The sequence below is a fragment of the Drosophila albomicans genome, chromosome 3, assembly GCF_009650485.2.
Source record: "Drosophila albomicans strain 15112-1751.03 chromosome 3, ASM965048v2, whole genome shotgun sequence".
Lineage (NCBI taxonomy): Eukaryota > Metazoa > Arthropoda > Insecta > Diptera > Drosophilidae > Drosophila > Drosophila albomicans.
In genome coordinates, this window is record NC_047629.2 from 48,753,487 (window position 1) to 48,770,905 (window position 17,419).

General features: G+C 36.4%; 1 long non-coding RNA gene across 1 annotated transcript in view; it reads left to right on the forward strand.

Annotated features, from left to right (window-relative positions):
- The window catches only part of LOC127565375 (uncharacterized), a 15,284-nt gene extending 9,602 nt beyond the window's left edge, over positions 1-5,682 (forward strand). The window contains exons 2-3 of the long non-coding RNA XR_007954701.1: positions 4,947-5,284; positions 5,391-5,682. This is a non-coding gene — a long non-coding RNA (uncharacterized LOC127565375). The remainder of the gene's footprint in view (positions 1-4,946; positions 5,285-5,390) is intronic.
- The last annotated feature ends 11,737 nt before the right edge of the window (positions 5,683-17,419 follow it).

Sequence of the window (17,419 nt, forward strand, 5' to 3'; positions counted from 1 at the left end):
ATTATTTAATAGGGCAAACTATTGAGTCACACACACACACACACACACAAGAATTTCCTTTAACCGTGTTGTTTACTCTTTAATATTATTATACCATGCACTCGAGTCGCTTTTTGTGATAACTTCTAATCGCATTTCGGTGGCAAAGCCTTTCTTATCTGCATCTGGTAATGACTTTTCGTTACTTTCTGACTAACAGTGAGTTGGCACTTGAGAGACGCTCGGAAAATGGGCGTGAGAAGGTTGCTGAGAGTTTAACTTAAATCAAACTCAACTTATACTTAGCATATGTTTATATATGCGTTTTATGACTCCTCTTCTTTGAGTGTAATACGATCTCGGGGCGCAGAAACACTTATTACTTGTGATATCCGCAGTGTGTCTCTCAAACCTTCGAGTCTCGTCTCTTGTATCTTTCGGATCGTATTTCGCTGGATAAGCGTGTCCTGTGCAGGGTCAAATTGCTGTTTAGTTGCAGCTCTACAAGTGCCTTTGAGAAATTCAAGTGTTTTTCCACATCTTTCACTTCTTATCAAGTCAACAATTCAGTTGAATTTATACTTGTACTTTTAAATTGTTCTAAACCTCAGTTGATTGTAATTTTGTTTGTTCGGATTTGGCAACACAATCTTTAGCGTTGCGGTATTATTCTTTAAGTATACCGGAAAAATACTGCAATATACCAAAGACTATAAATGGTATATCAATAAACATTTGGTTATTCGACTGTGGAAAAGTACTAATACCGAAAAAATACTGAAATATACCAAAGGTTATATTTAGTATATCAACACTGAAAAATACTAAATATGTATATCAAATGTTATATTTTACAGTGCGGTATTATTTCTAAAATATACCAAATCAATATACTAAAAGATACACAAATATACCAAATGCTATAATTGGTATATTGCTGTTTAGTTGCAGCTCTACAAGTGCCTTTGAGTAATTCAAGTGTTTTTCCACGCATCTTTCTCTCCTTATCAACACAAAGAAACAGTCGGAAATTCAGTTGAATTTATACTTGTACTTTTAAATTGTTCTAAACCTCAGTTGATTGTAATTTTTTTTTGTTCGGATTTGGCAACACAATCTTTAACGTTGCGTCTCGTCTATTTCCCTGGCATTGTCTAGTAATTACAACATGTTCATTAAGTCGTCTTGGTCGAGCGTGGAGCTGTTGACTAACCTAACCCAAGGCCATTTCAAATTGTCGTCGTCGTCCGACAATTGAGCAACAAGTGCGACGACATCAACAAAAAAACACATTTCAAGATGTACGCGCCACTAAACAAAAAAATAAACAATTTGAATATATACTGTATACGAAATAGAGATTTCTCTTTCGACTGAATGCCGATGAACTTGAGCCAAATAAAATGTCAAAGCAAAGTTCAATAACGAAATCAATTAAATTCTAATTAGCTGCTGTTCAGAATCTATCTAGATCTCTCTCAACTTTGTTGCCAAAATTTATGTTAACTTTGAGTTTCGAGAGTCAGCGAACTTTGTCCAAAACATTGACAAAATGTTCGAACGAGCAAGGAAAAAAAAGAAAAGTTGACTCACGGCTGAGAGCCTGGGACATTCCTAAATGGAAATCTAAACATGTAGCTTGTCAGGCGTAGCCAGCAATCAATCAAAAGCCAGCCAAAAAGCCGAAAAACAAAAAAACGACTACAACGACAGCGACATCGGCACAAAAAGCAAAAACAAGTTTTTTTCCCTCAACTTGGCTGCCAACAAAAACCAAATTCGTTTGGGCCAGGCCAGCAGCCTGATGGACAGGGCCAACAAAGCAGACGGAAAGACACGGACACGGACAGACAGAACGACGGCGGCGGCAGCGGCAGCCTGTGAGTTGACCTTACAACACTGCAACAGCAACAGCAATGGTTGGTTGCATGCATCGCTGCGCGGCACCCCAAAATGTAGTATAAATAAAAATGCCACACGCTGCACGTTGACGAAAGAACAAACTTGAAATCTGAAAATCTCGAGCGGAGGAGGAATGCAACCGAAGCGTATCCCTATGCGAAAATTGCAAGAATTAATTTGTTCGTTTGCAAACGGAAGTCGTAGCTGAGAATGCCGCCCCCAAAATGTTGCTCCACTTTACATTAACTCCTTCTAAATACCTCAACTAAGCCGGAGGCAAACCGAGACCGAGACCTAAGACCCAAGACCACGAAGTAAAGCAGCCAAGCAAATGAGTATTATTACAACATGATTATGTTGTATGGACTTCCTGTGTGTCAGTCGACTTATTGTAGCCACTGTCTGTGTGTGTAGTCAAGATTCAGCTTGTATTATCTTGTCGCATATGGAAGCTTCCCGTTCTACGTTTTCCAGTTGTCCATCAACTGACAGCAGAGACTCAACTCAACTCGCAACTGTCCAGCGCGTTGCTTCCTTCTGTTTAGTTATTCAAGTCATGCTCGTGTCGCTTTTTGCTCCATTGTTCGGTTTTTATTTATCAAGGCAAGTTGAGTTTCAGTTTAGTTACCTCAATGATTTGGCAGGTTTCCGAGTTCCTACCGAGACACACTCACACACACACAACTGTTGATTGGACTTTTAGTTTAGTTCCGAGTGGCTAGCGGCAGCATCTTTCTTTCTTTTCCCCCTTTTCTTTTCTGTTTTGTAAACTGTATTTCAATTTCCGTTAGATTGTACCAAGTACTGTATATAGTATATGCTATATTTAACACAATTTGCCGCAGCGTATGAGGAAACTTTTGTGGCAAAGACAACTTGAAAGTTTTTTGCCGAAAAAAACTTCCTAGAAAAAAAGCTGTTGGGGGAATTTTAAGTGTGCAAGCTTCTAACAAGAACAAAATCAACATTTATTAAATAAATATTTCATCAAAAGTTATTTTTTGTTGTGCTTATGCAAATGAAGCAGCGACCCCAACAACAGTCTAGCTTTTTGGGTTCCGACACAGACAAAGATGGGAACTTCCTGTAGCTTTTTCAGCTGAGGAGCTAAGAGAAGGAGGAAGCGTGTAGACACATAACAAAGCTGGGCTGTAAATTGGCGTACAAAGAACGACTAGAAATATATATGAAAATATATAAAATATTTACAAGAGAACAAGAGAGAGAGAGAGAGATAAGTTGCAGGCAGTTCTTGAGGTTTGCATAAAAAGCCAAACAATAACAAGCTTGTCCCTGTCTGGGCGCCCACAGATAAAACCCTTCACTTTTGTATATTCCCTACGTGGATGCCATTATATTATGTTGAGTTCACAGGGGGAGGAGCAGGGGGGAGAGAATGGAATCACCAGAGCGCACCGATGCCTGTAATTTTATGTCTGGACGTGCCACACGGCGGCATTGGGCAGCCTGCCAAAAAAAAAAAGCGAGAGAAAAGGGGAGCTTCATAATAAATGGCCAAACTGTGTGCAGCTGCAACAGGAAGTTGCACCAGGCGAGAAGGCGACACACACTCAAAATGGTAGACAACAATGCCCAAAACTTTACCCAAATCTAATTATAATTTACGAGCATATTGTATCGCATTGATAGGAGAAATATATAAATGGAGAGAGAGAGAAAGCCCAGTGAAAAATCTATTAATTTTGGAAAGGCGCACAATAACGTTTTTTTCGGTTTAGAAAATCGCGCACTTCATCATATCTCTCTCTTTCTCTCTCTCTCTCTCTCTCTCTCTATCAGTTGCTGTCTTATCTTCTGCAGCCTCAATTAAATTATTTGCAGTGTTTCGGTGTTGTTGTCGGTCGCTCGGTTGTTGTTTCGTGCTGCCCAGGTGTGCCACACCTTTATTATCTACTGCAACTGCTGCTGCTGCGGCTTCATACACCAGCTCTTTGTTCCCAGCACTTGGCTACAGCTGCGATTTTGCGCAACTTTTGGTGGCACACAGAGCTCAGCAGCTCACAGCTGTGCAACTGCGAATTGTGTGATATTTTTCTTATTTTTTTGGGAGTAGAGGTTGAGAAGTGTTCGTTATCTGTGCTGTTTGTCATGCTTAAGCGGAATCTCTATGAACAGCAAAATGTATAGGAGAGCGTGAGAGCTATTAAACTAAAATAATACCCTGTACTGCAACAATATAAATATATAGTGCACTGGGTTGTGTGAACTTTCTTATGAAAGAATATAAGTTATTGTACATTGACTAAGCAAAGTTTCCTTATGTAGAATGTTTTATTAATGAAATCATCATTAAAACCAAAGTATTATGATTTTATGATTTACAGCCTTGAAATACTTTTTTCGACTCTGAACTCTATGTAAAACTCTCATGAGAGATTATAAAAATTGAAGTTATAAACTCAAGAAGCTAATAGCTGTAAATTGACTAAGCAAAGTTTCCATATTTAGAATGCACTATAAATAGCCAAGATTAAGATTACTTTTTTTTATTAAAACTATCTTATAAAAGACTTTTTTTTGACTTTTGACTTTTATTAAATAAATAATATTTGTAAAGTGGCTAAGAAATGATTTTTCCAACCAATTTCAATAAAGTAAAGTAGTGTGGTATTAAGATATACCAACAAATACTAAAATATACCAACAATATATTAATATACTAATACATTCTGAATATACCATAAAAAGTAAATCAGTATGGTATTAAAATATACCAACAAATACTAAAATATACCAACAACCATATTATGTGATATATTGATATACTATTACATTCTGAATATACTATAAAATAATGCACAAAATATACCAAATTGTCAATTGCTATATTAACTTTCTTATGAGAGCGAAGTTATTTAACTCACATAAAAAAATTTGTATAGAATAATATATATATATTTTATAGTACACTTTATAGTATTCTCACTGCATGAAATTAGTATATTTTATAGTGTAGTATTTTGTATAGTATAGTATAAATTACATTTAGAGTAAGTCAATTCTTCTACAACGTTATTTTTCTCTCATCACCACTGCATCCTCAGTTCACTCTATGAACAACTTTAGCAAGTCATACCCCAAGGCCTACTTCACCTGCCCAGAGGGTATTGCATGCTGTCATCTAATGTTCTCGGCTTGCTGTCAAACTACGCAATCAGCAGCACCAACGGCAACCGCACCGGCGGCAACAACGGCAGCAAGTCATGTTATCAGCACACACACACAGTGAGTGCAAACACGAGCACAGTGGCTGACAAAAGCATGCACCCACAAGCTGTTCGCTGTTCTCAGCTTGCCTGAATTTTCTTGCCAAGTGCCAACGAACTCGCTCTCGGCAAAAAGCAAACAGCAAACAGAACGCAAAATGCGAGAAACGTAAAACGTAAAAAGCAAATTGCATTTTGCTTGAGCCGGCAAACTTCGTCTTCGTCTTCGACTGCGAAAATTAATTTGTATGCAACTAATGAACTGTAAATTTGCAATTGCAGCTGCAGCTGCATAATCACTAATCACTGAGCGTTATGAGAGTGCCGAACACAGCAACGAGCGCAGCGAGCACAGCAAACAACGTGAGTGCCAAGACAAGACGTGAGAGACGACGAGATGCAGCCACCAGCAACAGCAGTAGCAAGCATTGGGGCAAGGCCAGAACAACGGCCGCATTCTCAGCATAGTTCTTCGAGTGGTTTGCCATACAAATCAAAATTAGACCTATTTTATCTAACGACTTTGAAGTACCCTGTGGAAAATTGTGTTGCTCTAATGAAATTAAAATTGTTCTACAAGCATTTTTATAATTTTTTCTCAATATTTGTAAATTAAAAATAAAATACTATTAAATAAATATTAAAGAATACTAAAGTATTTAAAATACTAAAATATTTTAAAAATACTGAAGTATACAAAATACTAAAAATTTAAAAATACTAAATTGTTGAAAAATACCAACGAATTAAAAAAATACTGAAGTTTTAAGAAATACTAAAGTATTAATAAACGTTTAATAATTTTAAAAATACTTAAGTTATAAAATACTAAAATATTAAAAAAAATAATACTGAAGTATCAAATAATACTAAATTATTAGAAAATACTAAAGTATTAAAAAATACTAAAGTATTAAAAAATACTTAAGAATTGAAAAAAACTAAAGTTATAAAAATACTAAAATACCAAAAACAAAATACTGAAATACTTTCAACTTCTTTTTCCTCTTTAAAAATTCAGCAGGGTGTTCAAAAACATTAGAAATCGAGGCGAGGGAGCTCAGCAGCTAAGTTGCAGATGCTGCACTAATTTTCTGAAATTTTCTTTTGCCATGCCAACAACAAGAACAGCAACAACAACAACTACAAACGACAACAATAAAAAGTTGATGCAGAACAAAAACTCCACGCTGCAATAAATTAGAAAATTCTTCGAGCCGCTGCTGACGCTGCCGAAAGCTGATGATGACGACGATGATAATACTCAACATAATAATAATGATAATGCAGCTGATGATAATAATGATGATGATGATGATTAGTAGACAGTACAATAATTTTATGCTCCGCAGCATTTGCAGATGCCCCACGCTGTTGCAAGAGTCCTCTCCATCACATATGATATTATTATTTCATGTTCTACATAACTTCGAGCTGAAACTTTTGCTGCAGCTGGCGTGGATCTGTCCACGACGATGATGCACTCACTCATAATAAGTTACAAATGCTTCATTCCCCCATCGCCCCCCGCCAAACACAACCCACATGCATGCATATGTTGGTGGTGCTCCATCTCCATCGTCTCCATCATCATCATCTTCATCATGGTTATATGCATATGCATGCTCTCATATTTATCTAGCACAAGTTCTTCTAGGGTTTCAGACTTTTCTTCTTCTGCTTATTTCACATTTCCCCCTCACAGCAACAACACCAACAACAAGAGTTTGTGCGCCCACTTTATGAAATTTATGCCATTAACTGGGACAAGCTCTAAGTTCTCCACTACTTCTTCTACTTCTACTTCTCTACTCTACTCCCATCTCATTTCTGATGACTCTAATTGGTCACTCACATCAGCATCATTCACTTACACTCCTCCAGTTTATATGTGGTATATATACTCTACAACTCTTGCCATTTCAAATCCCACACAGCGTGGGTTGCACTTTTGGTTTGTCATTATCATCATCAGCTGTAGTTGTAGTTGTAGTTGTTGTAGTCATCGTCATCAGCAGTAGCAACAGCAGTTGTTGCTTCCACTGTTTGCCCCTTTTATGGCCGCAAGTGGCAGAGGCAACAGTTGAATGCTAAATTGCTTTTGATTGTTCTTAAATACTTAACAAATGCCTGCGCCTCCAATGGAATTTGTTTATTTGGCCTTTTCAATGCAAACAACGTCTTCAAAACTTAAACATCGTTGACGTTAACTGAGCACCATTATCAACGCTACTCTTTGTAACTAAACTTAGAAGTTTTATGCTTGCAAACTTAGACCGACTATTAACTACTTTATTATGCATTGCAAAAACATGTTAATGTCGCATAAAAAGGGAACTCTTAACTAGTTAACCAATATAGCTAATGACGCCACCCATAATTAACTATTTATTCCATCATTTGACCAGAGTAAATGCAGCTTAAAGGTCGCCAGAATAAGCAAAGCTGTTAGGGTAAGGTTGTAAAAGTTAATAAGTTATGAACTGCAGCAAAACAAATAGAATATTATCTAATAATAGTATCATTATTTTATTCTTATTATGAACTAAATTCAAAACTGTCATCAAACTCTGAAAGCTCTAAAATGTAGCTATGAAAATAATCCAGCAAAATTAATAGAACTTTAGCTTATAATCTTTTTAACAATTGCATTCTATTGATTCTTTTTAAGAACTGAAAACAATTTGTTATCAAATGAAGTTAAAAGCAAACTTTTTAAATTGATCAATCAACTTATTCTTAACTAAATTCCAGAGTGTCATCAAATTTGCTAAGCTGTATCTTTTATCAGCAATATTTTCAAAGCAAAGTTTTAACAACATGATATAGTATTCTTTTAATACTTTTTAAGTGCTAAATTCAATTTGTTGCAATAAGTCTTTATGCTAAATGAACTTCGAAGGCGAGTTTTTAAATTGATAACAAATTACGCTTCTAGCATAAAAGATATCAATTTATTACTAACTAAATTTAGATATATCAAATTTGCAAATTTGTTTAATAAAGCTTTTAACAGCAATATTCCTCAGAACAATTAGCTGATAGTATTTGAAACAACAAGCTAAAGCATTCGTTTAATTCTTTTTAATAACTAAATTCACATTATTGCAATATTTGTCTTGTCAAATGAATTTAAAATCAGACTCTTTAAATTGATGATAAATTTAACCCCTAACAAAAACCATATCAACATATTAAAAGATTTGGCTTAACCTTTGAGCATGTTGCGATATATGAAATTTAAGCCAAGAGCTTTGCATTTTTAAATGCTTCGTTTATGCCCAACGCAGTCAACTGTAATTAAATATTAATTGCACAATTCTAAAGCATGCCAAAGTGACGCTAACAGAACGTTGTTAACAACGTTTTATGGAGTTCTATTTGAGAGAGACTCGTTGGCAAAAATCTGACAAAAACGCGCAGTTGGGACTTGGCTGTTAAATATTTAATTTACGTCTACAACAAAACCATAAACGAGTATGTTTAACAATTTACAACTGTCAGTCAGTCAGTAAGTGAGTGAGTGAGGGTAACAAACCACAACAACAACAACAAAACACTGGAAAAACAGAAAGCAAAAAAAATAAAAGATGAAAAGCAAAACAATTGCAGATGGTCGTCATATGCATGCGATTAATTTAAATAATTGAAAGCTACACGCAGCAGCAGACACACGCCCATGCAGCAGATACATAGATACAGCTATGACTACAGTTGCAGATACAGATACAAATATATCTGCGTGTGTGTGTGTGCAACGCACAAATAAACTTCATCTAAATTAATAAATTCGCATTCGTTAAAAGGCGTATCTGGCCAGAGACACAGCCAGATGGCTGGAGGATGCGATGCGCAGCCCAGTGCGCGCACAACTGGGCGTGGTCGACAAACACGCACACACACACACACAGTCGCACACAGGGAGACAGACAAAAATAAATGGCAGAAAATGTGAAACAATTCTGGAAAGCAGCTTAAATAAATGGGGAGTGTGAAGTTGATGCATAAAGTGTGCCATAAACTGCAAAAATAAAATACAACAAGAAAGCTAGAGTGGAGTGGGCTCAACTTTGAGATACCCGTTAGGAATTTTGAAGAAATATACTAAGCTAATATACCTCAAAATACTTAAATACGCCAAATGCAATATTTGGTATACCGTAGAATATAAAAATATATAATTATTCTTAAAATACACCGAAAAAATATATTCATGTAATATACCATAGAGTACAAAATATACCAGATTGTCTGCTCGACTGCTACTCATCTTTAATAAATGCAAAGCATAGCAAGATTAATCAAAAATACAGAATTAATATACCGAAAATACCAAAAGTTATATTTGGTATATTTAGTCCAACATTTAAAATATACCATAGAGTACAAAATATACCATATTGTCTATATTGGTATATTAATATACTACTACATATAAAAATACCATATATTACAAAATATAACAGATTGTTTGCTTCTTAATCACAATCTTGTAATACCCTTTTACCCTAAGAGTTGTGGGTAAAAAAGGGCGTTCAGCTCCAGCGTGACTTTACTGTACAGTAGTCATTGGCTATTAAAAGCTGATGATGTTATGCATTTGGAGTGTGGCAATCGGGGCTAATTAGCATTTGGCTACTGCCAGTCAGTGTTGCAGTATTTTGTTGCCAATGCTGATTTCTGTTTATTATTGAATAACTGTACATCACACAGATACACACACACAAATACAGAGACATAATAAGCAACATCAACAATGTGAAATATTCGACCCAGCGGCACAAATATTTTTCAACACTTTCACGCTGCGTGTGTTGTGTTAGGTCACACGCAAAGCTGCGAAGCTGATACAGTTTCGAATATGCAAATTCACTGAGCAACTGATTGAGCGAGTGAATGACTGAATGAATGAGTGAGTGAGTGAGTGAGTGAACAAATGAATGGCAAAATACAGCAAAATTTACACAACAATTCCAATCGCAGAGCAACGGATATGAAGTCACCAAGTCGCTTGCAACCTCAGCTCGCAGTTGCCAGTTGCAAGCTTCCAATCAGCTAGAGATAGAGAAAAGAGAGAAATGATATAGACAGAGAGAGAGAGAGAAAGAGAGGGGGGGAGCAACTGCAGCAGCAGCAGCATCCGCAATTCTCTTTCAATTGGCTTTCGCCACCGACTGAAACGACGACGACGACAACGAAAATGGAAAACTATGTGAATACATTTAACTCGTGGCAAGAAACGTTGCAAGTGGCATGCAACAAATCTGGTTTCGACATTTTCATTGCCAACATACTACACACGAATACGAATGCAATTTGAAACTTTTATCACCAGGTGAAAATTGCCAGCAAAATTTGCTGGAGAAAAACTTTTTGCAAAATTCTTAAAGTTCCCTGTGTAAAAAAAAAAACGTATCTGTAGCTGCAATTGTTGCAATATCATTTTACACGCTATAAAAGGCAATCTTGAGAGAGAGAGAGAAAGATTTGATTAAAGTTAAGTTTCGTTGTAACTGTTTTGTATCTTTTTACGAGCGCTGATGTAGCTGTAGTTGTTGCGGTTGATAAACCACAAAAAGTCGAAACTAAAAGATATCGGCGCAAAAGATACATGACGGCGATACGCAGTTAGAGATACAGCGCAAAACTTATTTTTCAGAGAGACGACACGAAATTCTACGTAACAGAGTCTCTAGTTGTATAATATGAAGGTCAACTAGAGACACGAGACAGAGACTGGAGAGAACTGGTACTTGGTTGAAATCAAGTTGAATAACTTTTCAAGGGCCGCGCCGCAAAAATTGTTTTGCGCTTGAATAGCTTGACGATGCACATTGATCGAAGATGCTGCCACGTTGCATTGTGTGCTAATTGCCATGCTTAAAATGAATCTCTGCATTAGCATTACACTTAACGGGACAGCATCTTCGCTTCCTCGAGCATAATTGAGAGCCGGTTAGCTGCGCTTTTTTAATTCTATTCTCTCGCGTATCTAAACGGTGCTTAGCAGCTAACTGATATCGCAATTACGTCAAGTGGCAAGTCATGGATGCACCTGGCAATCTTATGGTTATATTCACATAGCATAGCTGGCTATCTAGTTAGCATTTAGCTAAAACTGCATTTGCAGCTTCCATCCATTCTGACCAGTTCATAGTTCCAATTGGCTGCAAGGTGAGCAACAATTACTTGGAACACGCGGCGCCGAAATGCGATCACATTTAGTTGGCTCAAGATTTCCACTTCACATTCACGTAAAAAAGTCTCGATACAACTCTATATAAGCAATTAAATCACTTTATCCGAGCCTCAGATACATTGCCAAATATATCTTTGCAAGTTTTTCACGCTCTTGAGGTACGTTTCATTTGCTCGAACACAAAAACCAGCTTTCAATCGAGTCAACTAGTCAGATACATTGCCAAAGCGAATGTTTGCGTTTGTACACAAAGTATCTTTGAATTGTATAAAGTGCTCTTAAGGCTATTTATACTGAAAGCTAGCAAAAAGATACAACATCTTTTAAACCGAACGAAACACATGTCAGTTATCAATTAATTTGATAAAGTGTATTTCATTCTTGAGGCTATATTTAATTACGCTTGAATATCAAACAATACTTTTGAGATAACAATGAGATACACAACAACAGCAAAAAATTGTTATTTTTGCAAGGCTACGCATTCAATTATGCAGCTCACTTCAGTTGGAATCTATGGACGATGCTTTGATGCTTAAAGTTTAAGTAGAGCCTCAGACAGCTTCCTTTTGAGATGGATGGATGAATGGCAGTGCTACTTCAGTAGATATCCGAGAGTTGCACTTTGGGCTTGGCTCACTGATTGTATTGTGCATGCATTCTCCTCGGCTCTGACAGACAGACAGACACACAATTGAGTGTGTGGGCGAGAGAGAATGCGATGGATGGGAACTGAGCACGATACAATTTAAAAATTTAAACGAGTTGCGAGCGAACGGATCCCTATAAAAGGTCAATGGCATCCATGTGGGTGGAAATGTGTTGCATAAACAGCAACTGAATTGATACGATTGCTGACCAAAAACAGAGACCCTTCGTAGCAAACAACCAACTAATGACTGACATAAGCAACTCTATTAGTGTTTTCCCACGCCTTCCTCAAAAGTCCCAGCCCCAAATCCATTATTAACTGCAAAGCCAAACACACAAGAGCAACAACAGCAGCAAAATGCAACTGTTGACAAACAATAACATAAATTGTGAAACCCTCAATTAGTGACAGATGACTGACAAACAGCTACAGATACAGATACAAAAAAATATCAGAGATAGCAGCTGAGATACTTAGTACATAAGCCGAAGCGCTTCTTTCATGTTTTTTTGTCGATGTCTCGTTTCAGCTTTGTTGGTTTTCCTTCACTAAGTTTTCGGGCGAAAGTTAAGCAGAGTTACACAACTTGTGTAAAGCGAAGAGGGGAGAAGTGGAGATGAGTTCGGGGAGTGCCTCGCACAATTTCAATCTCTTGCACAAATATTTATTTTAATTGCGCACATTTTGTGCTCCACGTAATTTTAATTTTAAATGCATTCATTACACACACTCGTAGGAGTTGACTTTCCAAGGTAAACAGAACTCTGAGCGCTGGCTTTTCATTTATTTCGCTTAACGAAAGTTCAGATAGTTCACCGAATGAAACGACGACGCGCATTGGCGCAGAAATACACAAAACTAAATACATCCAAGTTGAAGAAAATGAAAAAGAAAAGTGCCGGAGAGGTTAATGAAATGCTCATGTAAAACTGATTGTGGGAAAAGCGTGACTACGCAACAATTAACATTTCCAGGCTTTATTAGCCGTATAAACATAAATGCTCATGCGTAACTGCCGGCTTGTAATCAATGCATTTCAAATGCACTAAAATCTTCAACTATAATTTCGTAATTTATGACCAAATAATCGGCAGTGTTTTATGGTTAAAAAGATACTTCCGAAAACGGAAACTTGGAAATGTATTTCAATGGGAAATTAAGTTAATTAAATGCTTAAAAGTGGCTAACTTTTTGTTATTTAACAGAGCTGCACTGTTAACAACTTTAAGCTGTAAAGCATTAAGTTAAGAAAGTGAATGTTAAGAACTTTAACATGTATAGTATAACATTGCTGATTTTAATATGCTGAACAGATGTTGAGAAGAAAACTAATGATTGCAATGTATAATTTTTACAGATTTGCACTATCAACAAAGTGTAAGGCTTAACATTTATGTTACTGAGAGTGGTATATTGATTATGTTACGGAATTCATGTTAACTTCATGTAATTTTACCATACAACTGTTAACTACTTTAACTAACATTGTTTTAGCAAAAATGTGATGTTCCCTAACATAATGGAAATGAATGTTAAGAAATTTAACATTCAATTCATATCATTGGTGTTACTAAGAATGTTATGATCATTAAGGAAATTAATGTTAAGAACTTAAACATTTAAAGCATATTATTGGTTTTTCTAACATGCTTAACAGATGTTGTGAAGAAAACTAGTGTTTATCATGTTAACATATTTGCACTGTCCATTATGTTAAGAAATTTAACAAGTAAAGCATAACATTGATGTTACTAAGACTCTTATATTAATTATGTTAACGAAATTAATGTTAACTTTATGAACTTTTAACAGACCTTTAATATGTAAGACATAACATTGCTGTTACTAACAGAATTTGAATTCAGAACCCAATTCAAACCTTTTAGGTGCTTTAAAATTATGCCATTATTAATGCAACTTTAATTCGTCATCAATTTCCCCCTCGAGTTTTCTTTGTATTGCCCGCCGATAAGCACGGATCAAAGTCAACGAAAAATTTCTATTGAGGCGTTATTAATGGCATTTTAATTCAATGAAAAGCCAAGCTTCACACCAACAAAGGCAAACGCGCAAGCTCTACGTCAGTTCAAAAACTGAAAATGCTAATACAAGACGACCGACAACCGATGACCGACCACATACGCATTCATGTACATATATGTATATATATATATTTATATATTCAATGAGTGAACACGATGGCGTCACAGTCCCCTAACAACAACAACAATAGCGGCAACAGTAATTTAAGAATAGTAATAATAATAATGAAATAATGTCCATAAAAATATGTGTATATATAAAGATGAGAATTAATGTACGCCCCAACAGCAACAGCAAGAGAATGAATGTACATATTACATACTATATGGGGGATATGCTTGAGTATGTGTGTGTATAGCATTTTGTAAGCCGGACGGAAATTGCATTTTCATGGAGCTGTCGCCCATAATGTGGCAGCTGCTGATGCTGCCTCATGCTGCAATGCGGAAGACGAGAGAGTGCGGAGACTTGAGAGAATTTATCAACTGTTCTGTACTACATACGAGTACAATATTAAATACAGCTTGGGGATGCACACACGATAAACTTGTATTTATGAATTAAACAGACTGACAGACAGACAGACAAAGTTGAGCTGAGCTGAGACGCCAATTTGGATTGTTGTGCGTCGTCTTAAGCTCAAATGGAATGGAATGACAGCAAGCAATGCCTTATCAGTAGCTCAGCGAATAGCAAAACAAATGCGGACACAAACACAGTGACAAATACGAGCCAGAGAGAATATGCATAAATAATCGCTTGGCTCGGGTTTTTATATTCATTCGTTCGGTTTATAAATAAGTCAAGATGTGGCGTATCAATTTGTAGGCGTTTTATATATGTATGTATATGCATATGTATGTTTGTAGTATATTCACTTGTATAAAAGCAAAGTTCGAAAAAATAATGATGATGCCTCTGTCTCAGTCTCAGTTGCTGCCTGTCTACTGCCTTTGTTTGCTCCGTCTATGCAAAAAGAATTTGACGCTGATACGAAAAGGAATTTTGATGACAGAGCCGAGAAATATGTGCACACATATTTAGATGATAGTTTTTATTCTATTTTTTGTGCTGCTTCTATTTACATAAATATTTTTGCGACCTTATGTATTTAGGTTGCCGCTGCTGCTGCTGCTTTCATCTAGTATTCAAATTCCGTTGGAATATTTGCTGCTGGGTGCTTCAAAAATGTTGCCAAACCCTCTCTGAATATGATGCAGAATTCAACCAACTAAAATTGTTTTATAATCGTTGCAAAGGTCACAAATGTAAAGAAAAAGAAGTACTTTAGCTTTTATGTCCTGCATTAATCTTTGAACAATCCCAAACGACGTCGCGCTTTCTCACAAAGGTCAAGTGAAGGAACCAAACGTTCCATCTATAGATCTCAGTTCCCTCCTCGCTTTTAAAACTTGAGTTATGACGACAGCTCTTGACGTCAGTTTATATTCATGTTTATTAGCAACAAGCTTTAGCAACATAACTTTGATAGCAGTGAAATTAGATAGCACAAAGAAACCTTACGACAGTAGTTGCTTTTTTTTTTTTTGCCCAGTTTTATTCATATTCAAGTTGTGTTGAAGTCCGTTAGTTGGGAAGTTGTGAGTGACCCAGTAACAGGCATTAAAAGTAATTAGCATACTATAATAGCATGTAATGTGTGACTTGGGGCCACACAACATTCTCCTCTTCGTTTTGTTGTTCTGATCACTTCGTTATTATATAAGCGAAGCGTTCGTTCCACCTCACTGACTGACTGGGAGAAGACGCAGCTACAAATATATATATTTAAGTATATATATGGACAAAATGCGATATGCAAACACCTTGCAAAGACTTTCACTTTTGCACGCTTTATGCCTCGCTCTCGTTGTGGACCATTTGCTGAACGGAAGAGCGGGGAGAGAGGAAGAGGAGAGGAAGACGAGCAAAAGAAAAGATGGGAAAGAAAAAGCACTTCCGTTTTGCTGCTGGATGTCAACCGGGTGGGATTGTCAGCTCAGCGACAATTTACGATGCCAAAACTCATTTGTTTTCAAGCTTTACTTTTACACTTTACACACCGAGAGAGAAAAGCAAAATTATCGGAATTTACGTCGATAAAAATTGAATTTATGATAATCGTCGTGGCTTAAGAAATGTAATGAAAATGAAATAGATTTCATTTGTAAATTCACTTTTGGAATTGTTTCTTGGGATTAGCGTTCAAGCATTACTGCAACATTATGATAAATACTTGTTAAATTACAAATTTAAAATCTTTGAAATTGAATGAAATTTTCACAGTAATTGTAATGAATCATATTGTTGTTTGCTTGCATATTGTTAGAAATTTTATGCATTGTACTGGATTGTTTAGTTTCGTTTAATTATTTTTAATAAATACAACTTTCAATCTATTGTGTTGCTTATTAAGTTTTCTACTTTCAATGAAAATATTGATGTGAAATTGAAATTTCCAGACATTTGTAAAACTTATAAACAAATATTTGAGATTTGCTGTCTCTACTGAATGAATAAATCAATACAAATAGAAAAAAGAATAATTATTTTTTCGTCTGAATAATTTCTAATGCAAATTTGTTTCACCTAACAAAAGTTTTCATTCATTAAGTTTTTTTATTTTGTGGTTTGTTTTGGGCAACAAATTGTTTTGGTACACAAATGTATCTATAGCTGTGACTGTCGCTGTAGCTTCAGCTTCAGCTGTATCTGTATCTGCAGCTGAGCATTGATTTGTTCGTTATTCTTGTTGATGCAAGACAATGGCTATCGCTTGTTTTGCGGCTGCGGGTCGAGAGACCAACCAAGAGCTGCGAAGAGCTGCACATGTGCGCCAGAAGAGGAGTTCTCGGCATAGGAATTTGAGGCCCCAGCCCCTCGGTTGCACTCTCAGCGCATTTTTATCGCCTCATAAACAATCTTTTTCTCCGCCTGCTTTTGAGCACAATGAGCATCAACAACATGAGCAACAACAACAATAGTAAATGCAGCGGATGCGTAGTCAAGCAAGAATGCGGGAATGGTCAGAGACCTGAACTGAAGTGGCAACTGAAGGCGCCCAGTAGGTCAGATGGTTGGGGCAAAACACACACAATGCGTGTCATTAGAATAGGTAAAGAGACTGCACAGAAATGACGATGACTTGCATTAAGCTTGGCTAATTGGCAAAGCTATTAAACGCAAGCTTTTTGAAGAGCTTCAGGCAGCAGCTTTTTCTCTCCTTTGAGCAACTTGTTTGTCAATAAATTGTTTATCAATCTTAATTTCCGCTACATTAAGAAACAATAACTAAAGTGAATGCCAAAATTGGCTGCCAATTAACATTGTTGTTGCTGATGTTTTTTCTTTTGAAATTGAAGCCAATGAACAAACTCGAAACAAAAACCGGGTGCAAGCCATAGAGAGTGAGAGAGA